This window comes from Anomaloglossus baeobatrachus, unplaced genomic scaffold, assembly GCF_048569485.1.
Source record: "Anomaloglossus baeobatrachus isolate aAnoBae1 unplaced genomic scaffold, aAnoBae1.hap1 Scaffold_4025, whole genome shotgun sequence".
Classification (NCBI taxonomy): domain Eukaryota; kingdom Metazoa; phylum Chordata; class Amphibia; order Anura; family Aromobatidae; genus Anomaloglossus; species Anomaloglossus baeobatrachus.
In genome coordinates this window covers 26,713-48,105 of record NW_027443362.1, presented here as the reverse complement: position 1 = coordinate 48,105, position 21,393 = coordinate 26,713, and the positions used below count along the sequence as shown (strand labels likewise).

The 21,393-nt window shown below is 46.6% G+C and overlaps 17 non-coding genes across 17 annotated transcripts; all 17 read right to left on the bottom strand.

The window, feature by feature from the left end:
* Positions 1-211: 211 nt before the first annotated feature.
* LOC142276739 (U2 spliceosomal RNA) lies at positions 212-402 on the bottom strand. Its single transcript, XR_012740149.1, has one exon. It is a non-coding gene; the product is annotated as a U2 spliceosomal RNA (small nuclear RNA).
* Positions 403-1,519: 1,117 nt separating this feature from the next.
* On the bottom strand, positions 1,520-1,710 carry LOC142276737 (U2 spliceosomal RNA). The gene has a single exon (XR_012740147.1). It is a non-coding gene; the product is annotated as a U2 spliceosomal RNA (small nuclear RNA).
* A 1,117-nt stretch (positions 1,711-2,827) lies between these two features.
* On the bottom strand, positions 2,828-3,018 carry LOC142276735 (U2 spliceosomal RNA). Its single transcript, XR_012740146.1, has one exon. It is a non-coding gene; the product is annotated as a U2 spliceosomal RNA (small nuclear RNA).
* A 1,117-nt stretch (positions 3,019-4,135) lies between these two features.
* Positions 4,136-4,326, bottom strand: LOC142276734 (U2 spliceosomal RNA). The gene has a single exon (XR_012740145.1). It is a non-coding gene; the product is annotated as a U2 spliceosomal RNA (small nuclear RNA).
* A 1,117-nt stretch (positions 4,327-5,443) lies between these two features.
* Positions 5,444-5,634, bottom strand: LOC142276733 (U2 spliceosomal RNA). Its single transcript, XR_012740144.1, has one exon. It is a non-coding gene; the product is annotated as a U2 spliceosomal RNA (small nuclear RNA).
* A 1,117-nt stretch (positions 5,635-6,751) lies between these two features.
* Positions 6,752-6,942, bottom strand: LOC142276732 (U2 spliceosomal RNA). Its single transcript, XR_012740143.1, has one exon. It is a non-coding gene; the product is annotated as a U2 spliceosomal RNA (small nuclear RNA).
* A 1,117-nt stretch (positions 6,943-8,059) lies between these two features.
* Positions 8,060-8,250, bottom strand: LOC142276731 (U2 spliceosomal RNA). The gene has a single exon (XR_012740142.1). It is a non-coding gene; the product is annotated as a U2 spliceosomal RNA (small nuclear RNA).
* Positions 8,251-9,367: 1,117 nt separating this feature from the next.
* On the bottom strand, positions 9,368-9,558 carry LOC142276730 (U2 spliceosomal RNA). Its single transcript, XR_012740141.1, has one exon. It is a non-coding gene; the product is annotated as a U2 spliceosomal RNA (small nuclear RNA).
* Positions 9,559-10,675: 1,117 nt separating this feature from the next.
* On the bottom strand, positions 10,676-10,866 carry LOC142276748 (U2 spliceosomal RNA). Its single transcript, XR_012740157.1, has one exon. It is a non-coding gene; the product is annotated as a U2 spliceosomal RNA (small nuclear RNA).
* Positions 10,867-11,982: 1,116 nt separating this feature from the next.
* On the bottom strand, positions 11,983-12,173 carry LOC142276745 (U2 spliceosomal RNA). The gene has a single exon (XR_012740155.1). It is a non-coding gene; the product is annotated as a U2 spliceosomal RNA (small nuclear RNA).
* Positions 12,174-13,290: 1,117 nt separating this feature from the next.
* Positions 13,291-13,481, bottom strand: LOC142276729 (U2 spliceosomal RNA). Its single transcript, XR_012740140.1, has one exon. It is a non-coding gene; the product is annotated as a U2 spliceosomal RNA (small nuclear RNA).
* Positions 13,482-14,598: 1,117 nt separating this feature from the next.
* LOC142276728 (U2 spliceosomal RNA) lies at positions 14,599-14,789 on the bottom strand. Its single transcript, XR_012740139.1, has one exon. It is a non-coding gene; the product is annotated as a U2 spliceosomal RNA (small nuclear RNA).
* Positions 14,790-15,906: 1,117 nt separating this feature from the next.
* Positions 15,907-16,097, bottom strand: LOC142276744 (U2 spliceosomal RNA). Its single transcript, XR_012740154.1, has one exon. It is a non-coding gene; the product is annotated as a U2 spliceosomal RNA (small nuclear RNA).
* A 1,117-nt stretch (positions 16,098-17,214) lies between these two features.
* On the bottom strand, positions 17,215-17,405 carry LOC142276727 (U2 spliceosomal RNA). Its single transcript, XR_012740138.1, has one exon. It is a non-coding gene; the product is annotated as a U2 spliceosomal RNA (small nuclear RNA).
* A 1,117-nt stretch (positions 17,406-18,522) lies between these two features.
* LOC142276743 (U2 spliceosomal RNA) lies at positions 18,523-18,713 on the bottom strand. Its single transcript, XR_012740153.1, has one exon. It is a non-coding gene; the product is annotated as a U2 spliceosomal RNA (small nuclear RNA).
* Positions 18,714-19,830: 1,117 nt separating this feature from the next.
* LOC142276724 (U2 spliceosomal RNA) lies at positions 19,831-20,021 on the bottom strand. Its single transcript, XR_012740136.1, has one exon. It is a non-coding gene; the product is annotated as a U2 spliceosomal RNA (small nuclear RNA).
* Positions 20,022-21,136: 1,115 nt separating this feature from the next.
* On the bottom strand, positions 21,137-21,328 carry LOC142276746 (U2 spliceosomal RNA). The gene has a single exon (XR_012740156.1). It is a non-coding gene; the product is annotated as a U2 spliceosomal RNA (small nuclear RNA).
* Between the last annotated feature and the right edge of the window lie 65 nt (positions 21,329-21,393).

The following is a 21,393-nucleotide window of genomic DNA, read 5'->3' as shown; positions in this document are numbered from 1 at the left end:
TATTCCATTCAATTACACATGATCTAGATTAGACTGACAACAAGATACTGCACGGGACATAGCAGAGTTGGTGAAGTTGAGTGGTGATGAGTTTGCTATTTGGATGAATAAAGCAAGTAAAAAGTGTGTTAGATAAAAATTCATTTCAATTCGCTAATCGGGCTAATATGAATCAGGTGAATCGAGTTCTGCTTTTGGAAACTGGGTTAAGAAGGGGTGCACCGTTCCTGGAGGTACTGCAATACCAGGTCAATGCGTGGAGTGGACAGAGCAAGCTCTTTTTCCATCTCCCTGTTCTAAAAATCCATTTAATATATGGTCCCCAGATAGGGGACGTATCAGATATTAAACTGATAAGAACAGATACTACACTTGATCTTAGCCAAAAGGCCGAGAAGCGATAACCAGAATTGGTTTGGGCCTCGAGTGGCACCCTGGCCTATGCCGGACACATCTTAGGGAGAGAGAGCGAGAGGGAGACAAACCCACGCCTACACAAGACATTTTGTCACCCAAGCCAACCCTTGAAAAGGCTGCTTTGCAGAGCAAAAACAAGAAGAATGGTGCGTTTTGCAGCCGCCGCCCACTGCAATGAATCTGAATAACTCCTCCTTTAGGGCGCAAGCAACTCCCCTCCCCCTTGCAGTCTTTCCAATTCACGATACAAAAAGACGGACAGGACAGGTTGCCTGACTTTCCGTCACTGCCACCCTTTGCCATCCTTACCCGTAGAAAGCCCTTTCATCATCCCCAAACCCTAATCTTTTCCCTTTCCTTCCCAGCCCCCAAACCCTGCCCTCTGTACCTTTCTCACCACCCGCTTCCCTTCTCCTGTCATCCCCCTACCACCCGGGAAAAAAAGAGATTGCCCCCTCCTTCCACTAGCCCACCCTCCCACCCAAAGAACAACTTCTTCTGCGCAGCTTGTTTTCTAGGCAGCAGCGCTATTGTGATGTCATCGGGGGGCATTGTGACAAGCCGCCAGTGTTCCGTCTCTTCATGTTGTGCACTGTTCAAACCGAAAATACATCAACAGGCAGGCTACAGAAAAGCTTACTAACAAAGGTTAGAGAGGGGCTTTCTCAGAGGGCTTTTTACAGTTTGTCTATTCCCAATTAGCCGGTTTAGTATACTTAATGAAAGTACTAATTCTTTCATAGGCCGCCCATTCTTAGTATTTGACGTTCAGGTAACAACAGGTAACTTTATTTGGAGTGGAAGCAGAGAGATAACACCAGATGCCAATTGTAGATCCTCTCACACCTGTGGTCACTGCAGCATCTGACTCCACTTTGTCCAAAAGGGATCTATTCCATTCAATTACACATGATCTAGATTAGACTGACAACAAGATACTGCACGGGACATAGCAGAGTTGGTGAAGTTGAGTGGTGATGAGTTTGCTATTTGGATGAATAAAGCAAGTAAAAAGTGTGTTAGATAAAAATTCATTTCAATTCGCTAATCGGGCTAATATGAATCAGGTGAATCGAGTTCTGCTTTTGGAAACTGGGTTAAGAAGGGGTGCACCGTTCCTGGAGGTACTGCAATACCAGGTCAATGCGTGGAGTGGACAGAGCAAGCTCTTTTTCCATCTCCCTGTTCTAAAAATCCATTTAATATATGGTCCCCAGATAGGGGACGTATCAGATATTAAACTGATAAGAACAGATACTACACTTGATCTTAGCCAAAAGGCCGAGAAGCGATAACCAGAATTGGTTTGGGCCTCGAGTGGCACCCTGGCCTATGCCGGACACATCTTAGGGAGAGAGAGCGAGAGGGAGACAAACCCACGCCTACACAAGACATTTTGTCACCCAAGCCAACCCTTGAAAAGGCTGCTTTGCAGAGCAAAAACAAGAAGAATGGTGCGTTTTGCAGCCGCCGCCCACTGCAATGAATCTGAATAACTCCTCCTTTAGGGCGCAAGCAACTCCCCTCCCCCTTGCAGTCTTTCCAATTCACGATACAAAAAGACGGACAGGACAGGTTGCCTGACTTTCCGTCACTGCCACCCTTTGCCATCCTTACCCGTAGAAAGCCCTTTCATCATCCCCAAACCCTAATCTTTTCCCTTTCCTTCCCAGCCCCCAAACCCTGCCCTCTGTACCTTTCTCACCACCCGCTTCCCTTCTCCTGTCATCCCCCTACCACCCGGGAAAAAAAGAGATTGCCCCCTCCTTCCACTAGCCCACCCTCCCACCCAAAGAACAACTTCTTCTGCGCAGCTTGTTTTCTAGGCAGCAGCGCTATTGTGATGTCATCGGGGGGCATTGTGACAAGCCGCCAGTGTTCCGTCTCTTCATGTTGTGCACTGTTCAAACCGAAAATACATCAACAGGCAGGCTACAGAAAAGCTTACTAACAAAGGTTAGAGAGGGGCTTTCTCAGAGGGCTTTTTACAGTTTGTCTATTCCCAATTAGCCGGTTTAGTATACTTAATGAAAGTACTAATTCTTTCATAGGCCGCCCATTCTTAGTATTTGACGTTCAGGTAACAACAGGTAACTTTATTTGGAGTGGAAGCAGAGAGATAACACCAGATGCCAATTGTAGATCCTCTCACACCTGTGGTCACTGCAGCATCTGACTCCACTTTGTCCAAAAGGGATCTATTCCATTCAATTACACATGATCTAGATTAGACTGACAACAAGATACTGCACGGGACATAGCAGAGTTGGTGAAGTTGAGTGGTGATGAGTTTGCTATTTGGATGAATAAAGCAAGTAAAAAGTGTGTTAGATAAAAATTCATTTCAATTCGCTAATCGGGCTAATATGAATCAGGTGAATCGAGTTCTGCTTTTGGAAACTGGGTTAAGAAGGGGTGCACCGTTCCTGGAGGTACTGCAATACCAGGTCAATGCGTGGAGTGGACAGAGCAAGCTCTTTTTCCATCTCCCTGTTCTAAAAATCCATTTAATATATGGTCCCCAGATAGGGGACGTATCAGATATTAAACTGATAAGAACAGATACTACACTTGATCTTAGCCAAAAGGCCGAGAAGCGATAACCAGAATTGGTTTGGGCCTCGAGTGGCACCCTGGCCTATGCCGGACACATCTTAGGGAGAGAGAGCGAGAGGGAGACAAACCCACGCCTACACAAGACATTTTGTCACCCAAGCCAACCCTTGAAAAGGCTGCTTTGCAGAGCAAAAACAAGAAGAATGGTGCGTTTTGCAGCCGCCGCCCACTGCAATGAATCTGAATAACTCCTCCTTTAGGGCGCAAGCAACTCCCCTCCCCCTTGCAGTCTTTCCAATTCACGATACAAAAAGACGGACAGGACAGGTTGCCTGACTTTCCGTCACTGCCACCCTTTGCCATCCTTACCCGTAGAAAGCCCTTTCATCATCCCCAAACCCTAATCTTTTCCCTTTCCTTCCCAGCCCCCAAACCCTGCCCTCTGTACCTTTCTCACCACCCGCTTCCCTTCTCCTGTCATCCCCCTACCACCCGGGAAAAAAAGAGATTGCCCCCTCCTTCCACTAGCCCACCCTCCCACCCAAAGAACAACTTCTTCTGCGCAGCTTGTTTTCTAGGCAGCAGCGCTATTGTGATGTCATCGGGGGGCATTGTGACAAGCCGCCAGTGTTCCGTCTCTTCATGTTGTGCACTGTTCAAACCGAAAATACATCAACAGGCAGGCTACAGAAAAGCTTACTAACAAAGGTTAGAGAGGGGCTTTCTCAGAGGGCTTTTTACAGTTTGTCTATTCCCAATTAGCCGGTTTAGTATACTTAATGAAAGTACTAATTCTTTCATAGGCCGCCCATTCTTAGTATTTGACGTTCAGGTAACAACAGGTAACTTTATTTGGAGTGGAAGCAGAGAGATAACACCAGATGCCAATTGTAGATCCTCTCACACCTGTGGTCACTGCAGCATCTGACTCCACTTTGTCCAAAAGGGATCTATTCCATTCAATTACACATGATCTAGATTAGACTGACAACAAGATACTGCACGGGACATAGCAGAGTTGGTGAAGTTGAGTGGTGATGAGTTTGCTATTTGGATGAATAAAGCAAGTAAAAAGTGTGTTAGATAAAAATTCATTTCAATTCGCTAATCGGGCTAATATGAATCAGGTGAATCGAGTTCTGCTTTTGGAAACTGGGTTAAGAAGGGGTGCACCGTTCCTGGAGGTACTGCAATACCAGGTCAATGCGTGGAGTGGACAGAGCAAGCTCTTTTTCCATCTCCCTGTTCTAAAAATCCATTTAATATATGGTCCCCAGATAGGGGACGTATCAGATATTAAACTGATAAGAACAGATACTACACTTGATCTTAGCCAAAAGGCCGAGAAGCGATAACCAGAATTGGTTTGGGCCTCGAGTGGCACCCTGGCCTATGCCGGACACATCTTAGGGAGAGAGAGCGAGAGGGAGACAAACCCACGCCTACACAAGACATTTTGTCACCCAAGCCAACCCTTGAAAAGGCTGCTTTGCAGAGCAAAAACAAGAAGAATGGTGCGTTTTGCAGCCGCCGCCCACTGCAATGAATCTGAATAACTCCTCCTTTAGGGCGCAAGCAACTCCCCTCCCCCTTGCAGTCTTTCCAATTCACGATACAAAAAGACGGACAGGACAGGTTGCCTGACTTTCCGTCACTGCCACCCTTTGCCATCCTTACCCGTAGAAAGCCCTTTCATCATCCCCAAACCCTAATCTTTTCCCTTTCCTTCCCAGCCCCCAAACCCTGCCCTCTGTACCTTTCTCACCACCCGCTTCCCTTCTCCTGTCATCCCCCTACCACCCGGGAAAAAAAGAGATTGCCCCCTCCTTCCACTAGCCCACCCTCCCACCCAAAGAACAACTTCTTCTGCGCAGCTTGTTTTCTAGGCAGCAGCGCTATTGTGATGTCATCGGGGGGCATTGTGACAAGCCGCCAGTGTTCCGTCTCTTCATGTTGTGCACTGTTCAAACCGAAAATACATCAACAGGCAGGCTACAGAAAAGCTTACTAACAAAGGTTAGAGAGGGGCTTTCTCAGAGGGCTTTTTACAGTTTGTCTATTCCCAATTAGCCGGTTTAGTATACTTAATGAAAGTACTAATTCTTTCATAGGCCGCCCATTCTTAGTATTTGACGTTCAGGTAACAACAGGTAACTTTATTTGGAGTGGAAGCAGAGAGATAACACCAGATGCCAATTGTAGATCCTCTCACACCTGTGGTCACTGCAGCATCTGACTCCACTTTGTCCAAAAGGGATCTATTCCATTCAATTACACATGATCTAGATTAGACTGACAACAAGATACTGCACGGGACATAGCAGAGTTGGTGAAGTTGAGTGGTGATGAGTTTGCTATTTGGATGAATAAAGCAAGTAAAAAGTGTGTTAGATAAAAATTCATTTCAATTCGCTAATCGGGCTAATATGAATCAGGTGAATCGAGTTCTGCTTTTGGAAACTGGGTTAAGAAGGGGTGCACCGTTCCTGGAGGTACTGCAATACCAGGTCAATGCGTGGAGTGGACAGAGCAAGCTCTTTTTCCATCTCCCTGTTCTAAAAATCCATTTAATATATGGTCCCCAGATAGGGGACGTATCAGATATTAAACTGATAAGAACAGATACTACACTTGATCTTAGCCAAAAGGCCGAGAAGCGATAACCAGAATTGGTTTGGGCCTCGAGTGGCACCCTGGCCTATGCCGGACACATCTTAGGGAGAGAGAGCGAGAGGGAGACAAACCCACGCCTACACAAGACATTTTGTCACCCAAGCCAACCCTTGAAAAGGCTGCTTTGCAGAGCAAAAACAAGAAGAATGGTGCGTTTTGCAGCCGCCGCCCACTGCAATGAATCTGAATAACTCCTCCTTTAGGGCGCAAGCAACTCCCCTCCCCCTTGCAGTCTTTCCAATTCACGATACAAAAAGACGGACAGGACAGGTTGCCTGACTTTCCGTCACTGCCACCCTTTGCCATCCTTACCCGTAGAAAGCCCTTTCATCATCCCCAAACCCTAATCTTTTCCCTTTCCTTCCCAGCCCCCAAACCCTGCCCTCTGTACCTTTCTCACCACCCGCTTCCCTTCTCCTGTCATCCCCCTACCACCCGGGAAAAAAAGAGATTGCCCCCTCCTTCCACTAGCCCACCCTCCCACCCAAAGAACAACTTCTTCTGCGCAGCTTGTTTTCTAGGCAGCAGCGCTATTGTGATGTCATCGGGGGGCATTGTGACAAGCCGCCAGTGTTCCGTCTCTTCATGTTGTGCACTGTTCAAACCGAAAATACATCAACAGGCAGGCTACAGAAAAGCTTACTAACAAAGGTTAGAGAGGGGCTTTCTCAGAGGGCTTTTTACAGTTTGTCTATTCCCAATTAGCCGGTTTAGTATACTTAATGAAAGTACTAATTCTTTCATAGGCCGCCCATTCTTAGTATTTGACGTTCAGGTAACAACAGGTAACTTTATTTGGAGTGGAAGCAGAGAGATAACACCAGATGCCAATTGTAGATCCTCTCACACCTGTGGTCACTGCAGCATCTGACTCCACTTTGTCCAAAAGGGATCTATTCCATTCAATTACACATGATCTAGATTAGACTGACAACAAGATACTGCACGGGACATAGCAGAGTTGGTGAAGTTGAGTGGTGATGAGTTTGCTATTTGGATGAATAAAGCAAGTAAAAAGTGTGTTAGATAAAAATTCATTTCAATTCGCTAATCGGGCTAATATGAATCAGGTGAATCGAGTTCTGCTTTTGGAAACTGGGTTAAGAAGGGGTGCACCGTTCCTGGAGGTACTGCAATACCAGGTCAATGCGTGGAGTGGACAGAGCAAGCTCTTTTTCCATCTCCCTGTTCTAAAAATCCATTTAATATATGGTCCCCAGATAGGGGACGTATCAGATATTAAACTGATAAGAACAGATACTACACTTGATCTTAGCCAAAAGGCCGAGAAGCGATAACCAGAATTGGTTTGGGCCTCGAGTGGCACCCTGGCCTATGCCGGACACATCTTAGGGAGAGAGAGCGAGAGGGAGACAAACCCACGCCTACACAAGACATTTTGTCACCCAAGCCAACCCTTGAAAAGGCTGCTTTGCAGAGCAAAAACAAGAAGAATGGTGCGTTTTGCAGCCGCCGCCCACTGCAATGAATCTGAATAACTCCTCCTTTAGGGCGCAAGCAACTCCCCTCCCCCTTGCAGTCTTTCCAATTCACGATACAAAAAGACGGACAGGACAGGTTGCCTGACTTTCCGTCACTGCCACCCTTTGCCATCCTTACCCGTAGAAAGCCCTTTCATCATCCCCAAACCCTAATCTTTTCCCTTTCCTTCCCAGCCCCCAAACCCTGCCCTCTGTACCTTTCTCACCACCCGCTTCCCTTCTCCTGTCATCCCCCTACCACCCGGGAAAAAAAGAGATTGCCCCCTCCTTCCACTAGCCCACCCTCCCACCCAAAGAACAACTTCTTCTGCGCAGCTTGTTTTCTAGGCAGCAGCGCTATTGTGATGTCATCGGGGGGCATTGTGACAAGCCGCCAGTGTTCCGTCTCTTCATGTTGTGCACTGTTCAAACCGAAAATACATCAACAGGCAGGCTACAGAAAAGCTTACTAACAAAGGTTAGAGAGGGGCTTTCTCAGAGGGCTTTTTACAGTTTGTCTATTCCCAATTAGCCGGTTTAGTATACTTAATGAAAGTACTAATTCTTTCATAGGCCGCCCATTCTTAGTATTTGACGTTCAGGTAACAACAGGTAACTTTATTTGGAGTGGAAGCAGAGAGATAACACCAGATGCCAATTGTAGATCCTCTCACACCTGTGGTCACTGCAGCATCTGACTCCACTTTGTCCAAAAGGGATCTATTCCATTCAATTACACATGATCTAGATTAGACTGACAACAAGATACTGCACGGGACATAGCAGAGTTGGTGAAGTTGAGTGGTGATGAGTTTGCTATTTGGATGAATAAAGCAAGTAAAAAGTGTGTTAGATAAAAATTCATTTCAATTCGCTAATCGGGCTAATATGAATCAGGTGAATCGAGTTCTGCTTTTGGAAACTGGGTTAAGAAGGGGTGCACCGTTCCTGGAGGTACTGCAATACCAGGTCAATGCGTGGAGTGGACAGAGCAAGCTCTTTTTCCATCTCCCTGTTCTAAAAATCCATTTAATATATGGTCCCCAGATAGGGGACGTATCAGATATTAAACTGATAAGAACAGATACTACACTTGATCTTAGCCAAAAGGCCGAGAAGCGATAACCAGAATTGGTTTGGGCCTCGAGTGGCACCCTGGCCTATGCCGGACACATCTTAGGGAGAGAGAGCGAGAGGGAGACAAACCCACGCCTACACAAGACATTTTGTCACCCAAGCCAACCCTTGAAAAGGCTGCTTTGCAGAGCAAAAACAAGAAGAATGGTGCGTTTTGCAGCCGCCGCCCACTGCAATGAATCTGAATAACTCCTCCTTTAGGGCGCAAGCAACTCCCCTCCCCCTTGCAGTCTTTCCAATTCACGATACAAAAAGACGGACAGGACAGGTTGCCTGACTTTCCGTCACTGCCACCCTTTGCCATCCTTACCCGTAGAAAGCCCTTTCATCATCCCCAAACCCTAATCTTTTCCCTTTCCTTCCCAGCCCCCAAACCCTGCCCTCTGTACCTTTCTCACCACCCGCTTCCCTTCTCCTGTCATCCCCCTACCACCCGGGAAAAAAAGAGATTGCCCCCTCCTTCCACTAGCCCACCCTCCCACCCAAAGAACAACTTCTTCTGCGCAGCTTGTTTTCTAGGCAGCAGCGCTATTGTGATGTCATCGGGGGGCATTGTGACAAGCCGCCAGTGTTCCGTCTCTTCATGTTGTGCACTGTTCAAACCGAAAATACATCAACAGGCAGGCTACAGAAAAGCTTACTAACAAAGGTTAGAGAGGGGCTTTCTCAGAGGGCTTTTTACAGTTTGTCTATTCCCAATTAGCCGGTTTAGTATACTTAATGAAAGTACTAATTCTTTCATAGGCCGCCCATTCTTAGTATTTGACGTTCAGGTAACAACAGGTAACTTTATTTGGAGTGGAAGCAGAGAGATAACACCAGATGCCAATTGTAGATCCTCTCACACCTGTGGTCACTGCAGCATCTGACTCCACTTTGTCCAAAAGGGATCTATTCCATTCAATTACACATGATCTAGATTAGACTGACAACAAGATACTGCACGGGACATAGCAGAGTTGGTGAAGTTGAGTGGTGATGAGTTTGCTATTTGGATGAATAAAGCAAGTAAAAAGTGTGTTAGATAAAAATTCATTTCAATTCGCTAATCGGGCTAATATGAATCAGGTGAATCGAGTTCTGCTTTTGGAAACTGGGTTAAGAAGGGGTGCACCGTTCCTGGAGGTACTGCAATACCAGGTCAATGCGTGGAGTGGACAGAGCAAGCTCTTTTTCCATCTCCCTGTTCTAAAAATCCATTTAATATATGGTCCCCAGATAGGGGACGTATCAGATATTAAACTGATAAGAACAGATACTACACTTGATCTTAGCCAAAAGGCCGAGAAGCGATAACCAGAATTGGTTTGGGCCTCGAGTGGCACCCTGGCCTATGCCGGACACATCTTAGGGAGAGAGAGCGAGAGGGAGACAAACCCACGCCTACACAAGACATTTTGTCACCCAAGCCAACCCTTGAAAAGGCTGCTTTGCAGAGCAAAAACAAGAAGAATGGTGCGTTTTGCAGCCGCCGCCCACTGCAATGAATCTGAATAACTCCTCCTTTAGGGCGCAAGCAACTCCCCTCCCCCTTGCAGTCTTTCCAATTCACGATACAAAAAGACGGACAGGACAGGTTGCCTGACTTTCCGTCACTGCCACCCTTTGCCATCCTTACCCGTAGAAAGCCCTTTCATCATCCCCAAACCCTAATCTTTTCCCTTTCCTTCCCAGCCCCCAAACCCTGCCCTCTGTACCTTTCTCACCACCCGCTTCCCTTCTCCTGTCATCCCCCTACCACCCGGGAAAAAAAGAGATTGCCCCCTCCTTCCACTAGCCCACCCTCCCACCCAAAGAACAACTTCTTCTGCGCAGCTTGTTTTCTAGGCAGCAGCGCTATTGTGATGTCATCGGGGGGCATTGTGACAAGCCGCCAGTGTTCCGTCTCTTCATGTTGTGCACTGTTCAAACCGAAAATACATCAACAGGCAGGCTACAGAAAAGCTTACTAACAAAGGTTAGAGAGGGGCTTTCTCAGAGGGCTTTTTACAGTTTGTCTATTCCCAATTAGCCGGTTTAGTATACTTAATGAAAGTACTAATTCTTTCATAGGCCGCCCATTCTTAGTATTTGACGTTCAGGTAACAACAGGTAACTTTATTTGGAGTGGAAGCAGAGAGATAACACCAGATGCCAATTGTAGATCCTCTCACACCTGTGGTCACTGCAGCATCTGACTCCACTTTGTCCAAAAGGGATCTATTCCATTCAATTACACATGATCTAGATTAGACTGACAACAAGATACTGCACGGGACATAGCAGAGTTGGTGAAGTTGAGTGGTGATGAGTTTGCTATTTGGATGAATAAAGCAAGTAAAAAGTGTGTTAGATAAAAATTCATTTCAATTCGCTAATCGGGCTAATATGAATCAGGTGAATCGAGTTCTGCTTTTGGAAACTGGGTTAAGAAGGGGTGCACCGTTCCTGGAGGTACTGCAATACCAGGTCAATGCGTGGAGTGGACAGAGCAAGCTCTTTTTCCATCTCCCTGTTCTAAAAATCCATTTAATATATGGTCCCCAGATAGGGGACGTATCAGATATTAAACTGATAAGAACAGATACTACACTTGATCTTAGCCAAGAGGGCGAGAAGCGATAACCAGAATTGGTTTGGGCCTCGAGTGGCACCCTGGCCTATGCCGGACACATCTTAGGGAGAGAGAGCGAGAGGGAGACAAACCCACGCCTACACAAGACATTTTGTCACCCAAGCCAACCCTTGAAAAGGCTGCTTTGCAGAGCAAAAACAAGAAGAATGGTGCGTTTTGCAGCCGCCGCCCACTGCAATGAATCTGAATAACTCCTCCTTTAGGGCGCAAGCAACTCCCCTCCCCCTTGCAGTCTTTCCAATTCACGATACAAAAAGACGGACAGGACAGGTTGCCTGACTTTCCGTCACTGCCACCCTTTGCCATCCTTACCCGTAGAAAGCCCTTTCATCATCCCCAAACCCTAATCTTTTCCCTTTCCTTCCCAGCCCCCAAACCCTGCCCTCTGTACCTTTCTCACCACCCGCTTCCCTTCTCCTGTCATCCCCCTACCACCCGGAAAAAAAGAGATTGCCCCCTCCTTCCACTAGCCCACCCTCCCACCCAAAGAACAACTTCTTCTGCGCAGCTTGTTTTCTAGGCAGCAGCGCTATTGTGATGTCATCGGGGGGCATTGTGACAAGCCGCCAGTGTTCCGTCTCTTCATGTTGTGCACTGTTCAAACCGAAAATACATCAACAGGCAGGCTACAGAAAAGCTTACTAACAAAGGTTAGAGAGGGGCTTTCTCAGAGGGCTTTTTACAGTTTGTCTATTCCCAATTAGCCGGTTTAGTATACTTAATGAAAGTACTAATTCTTTCATAGGCCGCCCATTCTTAGTATTTGACGTTCAGGTAACAACAGGTAACTTTATTTGGAGTGGAAGCAGAGAGATAACACCAGATGCCAATTGTAGATCCTCTCACACCTGTGGTCACTGCAGCATCTGACTCCACTTTGTCCAAAAGGGATCTATTCCATTCAATTACACATGATCTAGATTAGACTGACAACAAGATACTGCACGGGACATAGCAGAGTTGGTGAAGTTGAGTGGTGATGAGTTTGCTATTTGGATGAATAAAGCAAGTAAAAAGTGTGTTAGATAAAAATTCATTTCAATTCGCTAATCGGGCTAATATGAATCAGGTGAATCGAGTTCTGCTTTTGGAAACTGGGTTAAGAAGGGGTGCACCGTTCCTGGAGGTACTGCAATACCAGGTCAATGCGTGGAGTGGACAGAGCAAGCTCTTTTTCCATCTCCCTGTTCTAAAAATCCATTTAATATATGGTCCCCAGATAGGGGACGTATCAGATATTAAACTGATAAGAACAGATACTACACTTGATCTTAGCCAAAAGGCCGAGAAGCCATAACCAGAATTGGTTTGGGCCTCGAGTGGCACCCTGGCCTATGCCGGACACATCTTAGGGAGAGAGAGCGAGAGGGAGACAAACCCACGCCTACACAAGACATTTTGTCACCCAAGCCAACCCTTGAAAAGGATGCTTTGCAGAGCAAAAACAAGAAGAATGGTGCGTTTTGCAGCCGCCGCCCACTGCAATGAATCTGAATAACTCCTCCTTTAGGGCGCAAGCAACTCCCCTCCCCCTTGCAGTCTTTCCAATTCACGATACAAAAAGACGGACAGGACAGGTTGCCTGACTTTCCGTCACTGCCAGCCTTTGCCATCCTTACCCGTAGAAAGCCCTTTCATCATCCCCAAACCCTAATCTTTTCCCTTTCCTTCCCAGCCCCCAAACCCTGCCCTCTGTACCTTTCTCACCACCCGCTTCCCTTCTCCTGTCATCCCCCTACCACCCGGGAAAAAAAGAGATTGCCCCCTCCTTCCACTAGCCCACCCTCCCACCCAAAGAACAACTTCTTCTGCGCAGCTTGTTTTCTAGGCAGCAGCGCTATTGTGATGTCATCGGGGGGCATTGTGACAAGCCGCCAGTGTTCCGTCTCTTCATGTTGTGCACTGTTCAAACCGAAAATACATCAACAGGCAGGCTACAGAAAAGCTTACTAACAAAGGTTAGAGAGGGGCTTTCTCAGAGGGCTTTTTACAGTTTGTCTATTCCCAATTAGCCGGTTTAGTATACTTAATGAAAGTACTAATTCTTTCATAGGCCGCCCATTCTTAGTATTTGACGTTCAGGTAACAACAGGTAACTTTATTTGGAGTGGAAGCAGAGAGATAACACCAGATGCCAATTGTAGATCCTCTCACACCTGTGGTCACTGCAGCATCTGACTCCACTTTGTCCAAAAGGGATCTATTCCATTCAATTACACATGATCTAGATTAGACTGACAACAAGATACTGCACGGGACATAGCAGAGTTGGTGAAGTTGAGTGGTGATGAGTTTGCTATTTGGATGAATAAAGCAAGTAAAAAGTGTGTTAGATAAAAATTCATTTCAATTCGCTAATCGGGCTAATATGAATCAGGTGAATCGAGTTCTGCTTTTGGAAACTGGGTTAAGAAGGGGTGCACCGTTCCTGGAGGTACTGCAATACCAGGTCAATGCGTGGAGTGGACAGAGCAAGCTCTTTTTCCATCTCCCTGTTCTAAAAATCCATTTAATATATGGTCCCCAGATAGGGGACGTATCAGATATTAAACTGATAAGAACAGATACTACACTTGATCTTAGCCAAAAGGCCGAGAAGCGATAACCAGAATTGGTTTGGGCCTCGAGTGGCACCCTGGCCTATGCCGGACACATCTTAGGGAGAGAGAGCGAGAGGGAGACAAACCCACGCCTACACAAGACATTTTGTCACCCAAGCCAACCCTTGAAAAGGCTGCTTTGCAGAGCAAAAACAAGAAGAATGGTGCGTTTTGCAGCCGCCGCCCACTGCAATGAATCTGAATAACTCCTCCTTTAGGGCGCAAGCAACTCCCCTCCCCCTTGCAGTCTTTCCAATTCACGATACAAAAAGACGGACAGGACAGGTTGCCTGACTTTCCGTCACTGCCACCCTTTGCCATCCTTACCCGTAGAAAGCCCTTTCATCATCCCCAAACCCTAATCTTTTCCCTTTCCTTCCCAGCCCCCAAACCCTGCCCTCTGTACCTTTCTCACCACCCGCTTCCCTTCTCCTGTCATCCCCCTACCACCCGGGAAAAAAAGAGATTGCCCCCTCCTTCCACTAGCCCACCCTCCCACCCAAAGAACAACTTCTTCTGCGCAGCTTGTTTTCTAGGCAGCAGCGCTATTGTGATGTCATCGGGGGGCATTGTGACAAGCCGCCAGTGTTCCGTCTCTTCATGTTGTGCACTGTTCAAACCGAAAATACATCAACAGGCAGGCTACAGAAAAGCTTACTAACAAAGGTTAGAGAGGGGCTTTCTCAGAGGGCTTTTTACAGTTTGTCTATTCCCAATTAGCCGGTTTAGTATACTTAATGAAAGTACTAATTCTTTCATAGGCCGCCCATTCTTAGTATTTGACGTTCAGGTAACAACAGGTAACTTTATTTGGAGTGGAAGCAGAGAGATAACACCAGATGCCAATTGTAGATCCTCTCACACCTGTGGTCACTGCAGCATCTGACTCCACTTTGTCCAAAAGGGATCTATTCCATTCAATTACACATGATCTAGATTAGACTGACAACAAGATACTGCACGGGACATAGCAGAGTTGGTGAAGTTGAGTGGTGATGAGTTTGCTATTTGGATGAATAAAGCAAGTAAAAAGTGTGTTAGATAAAAATTCATTTCAATTCGCTAATCGGGCTAATATGAATCAGGTGAATCGAGTTCTGCTTTTGGAAACTGGGTTAAGAAGGGGTGCACCGTTCCTGGAGGTACTGCAATACCAGGTCAATGCGTGGAGTGGACAGAGCAAGCTCTTTTTCCATCTCCCTGTTCTAAAAATCCATTTAATATATGGTCCCCAGATAGGGGACGTATCAGATATTAAACTGATAAGAACAGATACTACACTTGATCTTAGCCAAAAGGCCGAGAAGCGATAACCAGAATTGGTTTGGGCCTCGAGTGGCACCCTGGCCTATGCCGGACACATCTTAGGGAGAGAGAGCGAGAGGGAGACAAACCCACGCCTACACAAGACATTTTGTCACCCAAGCCAACCCTTGAAAAGGCTGCTTTGCAGAGCAAAAACAAGAAGAATGGTGCGTTTTGCAGCCGCCGCCCACTGCAATGAATCTGAATAACTCCTCCTTTAGGGCGCAAGCAACTCCCCTCCCCCTTGCAGTCTTTCCAATTCACGATACAAAAAGACGGACAGGACAGGTTGCCTGACTTTCCGTCACTGCCACCCTTTGCCATCCTTACCCGTAGAAAGCCCTTTCATCATCCCCAAACCCTAATCTTTTCCCTTTCCTTCCCAGCCCCCAAACCCTGCCCTCTGTACCTTTCTCACCACCCGCTTCCCTTCTCCTGTCATCCCCCTACCACCCGGGAAAAAAAGAGATTGCCCCCTCCTTCCACTAGCCCACCCTCCCACCCAAAGAACAACTTCTTCTGCGCAGCTTGTTTTCTAGGCAGCAGCGCTATTGTGATGTCATCGGGGGGCATTGTGACAAGCCGCCAGTGTTCCGTCTCTTCATGTTGTGCACTGTTCAAACCGAAAATACATCAACAGGCAGGCTACAGAAAAGCTTACTAACAAAGGTTAGAGAGGGGCTTTCTCAGAGGGCTTTTTACAGTTTGTCTATTCCCAATTAGCCGGTTTAGTATACTTAATGAAAGTACTAATTCTTTCATAGGCCGCCCATTCTTAGTATTTGACGTTCAGGTAACAACAGGTAACTTTATTTGGAGTGGAAGCAGAGAGATAACACCAGATGCCAATTGTAGATCCTCTCACACCTGTGGTCACTGCAGCATCTGACTCCACTTTGTCCAAAAGGGATCTATTCCATTCAATTACACATGATCTAGATTAGACTGACAACAAGATACTGCACGGGACATAGCAGAGTTGGTGAAGTTGAGTGGTGATGAGTTTGCTATTTGGATGAATAAAGCAAGTAAAAAGTGTGTTAGATAAAAATTCATTTCAATTCGCTAATCGGGCTAATATGAATCAGGTGAATCGAGTTCTGCTTTTGGAAACTGGGTTAAGAAGGGGTGCACCGTTCCTGGAGGTACTGCAATACCAGGTCAATGCGTGGAGTGGACAGAGCAAGCTCTTTTTCCATCTCCCTGTTCTAAAAATCCATTTAATATATGGTCCCCAGATAGGGGACGTATCAGATATTAAACTGATAAGAACAGATACTACACTTGATCTTAGCCAAAAGGCCGAGAAGCCATAACCAGAATTGGTTTGGGCCTCGAGTGGCACCCTGGCCTATGCCGGACACATCTTAGGGAGAGAGAGCGAGAGGGAGACAAACCCACGCCTACACAAGACATTTTGTCACCCAAGCCAACCCTTGAAAAGGCTGCTTTGCAGAGCAAAAACAAGAAGAATGGTGCGTTTTGCAGCCGCCGCCCACTGCAATGAATCTGAATAACTCCTCCTTTAGGGCGCAAGCAACTCCCCTCCCCCTTGCAGTCTTTCCAATTCACGATACAAAAAGACGGACAGGACAGGTTGCCTGACTTTCCGTCACTGCCACCCTTTGCCATCCTTACCCGTAGAAAGCCCTTTCATCATCCCCAAACCCTAATCTTTTCCCTTTCCTTCCCAGCCCCCAAACCCTGCCCTCTGTACCTTTCTCACCACCCGCTTCCCTTCTCCTGTCATCCCCCTACCACCCGGGAAAAAAAGAGATTGCCCCCTCCTTCCACTAGCCCACCCTCCCACCCAAAGAACAACTTCTTCTGCGCAGCTTGTTTTCTAGGCAGCAGCGCTATTGTGATGTCATCGGGGGGCATTGTGACAAGCCGCCAGTGTTCCGTCTCTTCATGTTGTGCACTGTTCAAACCGAAAATACATCAACAGGCAGGCTACAGAAAAGCTTACTAACAAAGGTTAGAGAGGGGCTTTCTCAGAGGGCTTTTTACAGTTTGTCTATTCCCAATTAGCCGGTTTAGTATACTTAATGAAAGTACTAATTCTTTCATAGGCCGCCCATTCTTAGTATTTGACGTTCAGGTAACAACAGGTAACTTTATTTGGAGTGGAAGCAGAGAGATAACACCAGATGCCAATTGTAGATCCTCTCACACCTGTGGTCACTGCAGCATCTGACTCCACTTTGTCCAAAAGGGATCTATTCCATTCAATTACACATGATCTAGATTAGACTGACAACAAGATACTGCACGGGACATAGCAGAGTTGGTGAAGTTGAGTGGTGATGAGTTTGCTATTTGGATGAATAAAGCAAGTAAAAAGTGTGTTAGATAAAAATTCATTTCAATTCGCTAATCGGGCTAATATGAATCAGGTGAATCGAGTTCTGCTTTTGGAAACTGGGTTAAGAAGGGGTGCACCGTTCCTGGAGGTACTGCAATACCAGGTCAATGCGTGGAGTGGACAGAGCAAGCTCTTTTTCCATCTCCCTGTTCTAAAAATCCATTTAATATATGGTCCCCAGATAGGGGACGTATCAGATATTAAACTGATAAGAACAGATACTACACTTGATCTTAGCCAAAAGGCCGAGAAGCGATAACCAGAATTGGTTTGGGCCTCGAGTGGCACCCTGGCCTATGCCGGACACATCTTAGGGAGAGAGAGCGAGAGGGAGACAAACCCACGCCTACACAAGACATTTTGTCACCCAAGCCAACCCTTGAAAAGGCTGCTTTGCAGAGCAAAAACAAGAAGAATGGTGCGTTTTGCAGCCGCCGCCCACTGCAATGAATCTGAATAACTCCTCCTTTAGGGCGCAAGCAACTCCCCTCCCCCTTGCAGTCTTTCCAATTCACGATACAAAAAGACGGACAGGACAGGTTGCCTGACTTTCCGTCACTGCCACCCTTTGCCATCCTTACCCGTAGAAAGCCCTTTCATCATCCCCAAACCCTAATCTTTTCCCTTTCCTTCCCAGCCCCCAAACCCTGCCCTCTGTACCTTTCTCACCACCCGCTTCCCTTCTCCTGTCATCCCCCTACCACCCGGGAAAAAAAGAGATTGCCCCCTCCTTCCACTAGCCCACCCTCCCACCCAAAGAACAACTTCTTCTGCGCAGCTTGTTTTCTAGGCAGCAGCGCTATTGTGATGTCATCGGGGGGCATTGTGACAAGCCGCCAGTGTTCCGTCTCTTCATGTTGTGCACTGTTCAAACCGAAAATACATCAACAGGCAGGCTACAGAAAAGCTTACTAACAAAGGTTAGAGAGGGGCTTTCTCAGAGGGCTTTTTACAGTTTGTCTATTCCCAATTAGCCGGTTTAGTATACTTAATGAAAGTACTAATTCTTTCATAGGCCGCCCATTCTTAGTATTTGACGTTCAGGTAACAACAGGTAACTTTATTTGGAGTGGAAGCAGAGAGATAACACCAGATGCCAATTGTAGATCCTCTCACACCTGTGGTCACTGCAGCATCTGACTCCACTTTGTCCAAAAGGGATCTATTCCATTCAATTACACATGATCTAGATTAGACTGACAACAAGATACTGCACGGGACATAGCAGAGTTGGTGAAGTTGAGTGGTGATGAGTTTGCTATTTGGATGAATAAAGCAAGTAAAAAGTGTGTTAGATAAAAATTCATTTCAATTCGCTAATCGGGCTAATATGAATCAGGTGAATCGAGTTCTGCTTTTGGAAACTGGGTTAAGAAGGGGTGCACCGTTCCTGGAGGTACTGCAATACCAGGTCAATGCGTGGAGTGGACAGAGCAAGCTCTTTTTCCATCTCCCTGTTCTAAAAATCCATTTAATATATGGTCCCCAGATAGGGGACGTATCAGATATTAAACTGATAAGAACAGATACTACACTTGATCTTAGCCAAAAGGCCGAGAAGCCATAACCAGAATTGGTTTGGGCCTCGAGTGGCACCCTGGCCTATGCCGGACACATCTTAGGGAGAGAGAGCGAGAGGGAGACAAACCCACGCCTACACAAGACATTTTGTCACCCAAGCCAACCCTTGAAAAGGCTGCTTTGCAGAGCAAAAACAAGAAGAATGGTGCGTTTTGCAGCCGCCGCCCACTGCAATGAATCTGAATAACTCCTCCTTTAGGGCGCAAGCAACTCCCCTCCCCCTTGCAGTCTTTCCAATTCACGATACAAAAAGACGGACAGGACAGGTTGCCTGACTTTCCGTCACTGCCACCCTTTGCCATCCTTACCCGTAGAAAGCCCTTTCATCATCCCCAAACCCTAATCTTTTCCCTTTCCTTCCCAGCCCCCAAACCCTGCCCTCTGTACCTTTCTCACCACCCGCTTCCCTTCTCCTGTCATCCCCCTACCACCCGGGAAAAAAAGAGATTGCCCCCTCCTTCCACTAGCCCACCCTCCCACCCAAAGAACAACTTCTTCTGCGCAGCTTGTTTTCTAGGCAGCAGCGCTATTGTGATGTCATCGGGGGGCATTGTGACAAGCCGCCAGTGTTCCGTCTCTTCATGTTGTGCACTGTTCAAACCGAAAATACATCAACAGGCAGGCTACAGAAAAGCTTACTAACAAAGGTTAGAGAGGGGCTTTCTCAGAGGGCTTTTTACAGTTTGTCTATTCCCAATTAGCCGGTTTAGTATACTTAATGAAAGTACTAATTCTTTCATAGGCCGCCCATTCTTAGTATTTGACGTTCAGGTAACAACAGGTAACTTTATTTGGAGTGGAAGCAGAGAGATAACACCAGATGCCAATTGTAGATCCTCTCACACCTGTGGTCACTGCAGCATCTGACTCCACTTTGTCCAAAAGGGATCTATTCCATTCAATTACACATGATCTAGATTAGACTGACAACAAGATACTGCACGGGACATAGCAGAGTTGGTGAAGTTGAGTGGTGATGAGTTTGCTATTTGGATGAATAAAGCAAGTAAAAAGTGTGTTAGATAAAAATTCATTTCAATTCGCTAATCGGGCTAATATGAATCAGGTGAATCGAGTTCTGCTTTTGGAAACTGGGTTAAGAAGGGGTGCACCGTTCCTGGAGGTACTGCAATACCAGGTCAATGCGTGGAGTGGACAGAGCAAGCTCTTTTTCCATCTCCCTGTTCTAAAAATCCATTTAATATATGGTCCCCAGATAGGGGACGTATCAGATATTAAACTGATAAGAACAGATACTACACTTGATCTTAGCCAAAAGGCCGAGAAGCGATAACCAGAATTGGTTTGGGCCTCGAGTGGCACCCTGGCCTATGCCGGACACATCTTAGGGAGAGAGAGCGAGAGGGAGACAAACCCACGCCTACACAAGAGATTTTGTCACCCAAGCCAACCCTTGAAAAGGCTGCTTTGCAGAGCAAAAACAAGAAGAATGGTGCGTTTTGCAGCCGCCGCCCACTGCAATGAATCTGAATAACTCCTCCTTTAGGGCGCAAGCAACTCCCCTCCCCCTTGCAGTCTTTCCAATTCACGATACAAAAAGACGGACAGGACAGGTTGCCTGACTTTCCGTCACTGCCACCCTTTGCCATCCTTACCCGTAGAAAGCCCTTTCATCATCCCCAAACCCTAATCTTTTCCCTTTCCTTCCCAGCCCCCAAACCCTGCCCTCTGTACCTTTCTCACCACCCGCTTCCCTTCTCCTGTCATCCCCCTACCACCCGGGAAAAAAAGAGATTGCCCCCTCCTTCCACTAGCCCACCCTCCCACCCAAAGAACAACTTCTTCTGCGCAGCTTGTTTTCTAGGCAGCAGCGCTATTGTGATGTCATCGGGGGGCATTGTGACAAGCCGCCAGTGTTCCGTCTCTTCATGTTGTGCACTGTTCAAACCGAAAATACATCAACAGGCAGGCTACAGAAAAGCTTACTAACAAAGGTTAGAGAGGGGCTTTCTCAGAGGGCTTTTTACAGTTTGTCTATTCCCAATGCCGGTTTAGTATACTTAATGAAAGTACTAATTCTTTCATAGGCCGCCCATTCTTAGTATTTGACGTTCAGGTAACAACAGGTAACTTTATTTGGAGTGGAAGCAGAGAGATAACACCAGATGCCAATTGTAGATCCTCTCACACCTGTGGTCACTGCAGCATCTGACTCCACTTTGTCCAAAAGGGATCTATTCCATTCAATTACACATGATCTAGATTAGACTGACAACAAGATACTGCACGGGACATAGCAGAGTTGGTGAAGTTGAGTGGTGATGAGTTTGCTATTTGGATGAATAAAGCAAGTAAAAAGTGTGTTAGATAAAAATTCATTTCAATTCGCTAATCGGGCTAATATGAATCAGGTGAATCGAGTTCTGCTTTTGGAAACTGGGTTAAGAAGGGGTGCACCGTTCCTGGAGGTACTGCAATACCAGGTCAATGCGTGGAGTGGACAGAGCAAGCTCTTTTTCCATCTCCCTGTTCTAAAAATCCATTTAATATATGGTCCCCAGATAGGGGGACGTATCAGATATTAAACTGATAAGAACAGATACTACACTTGATCTTAGCCAAAAGGCCGAGAAGCCATAACCAGAATTGGTTTGGGCCTCGAGTGGCACCCCTGGCCTATGCCGGACACATCTTAGGGAGAGA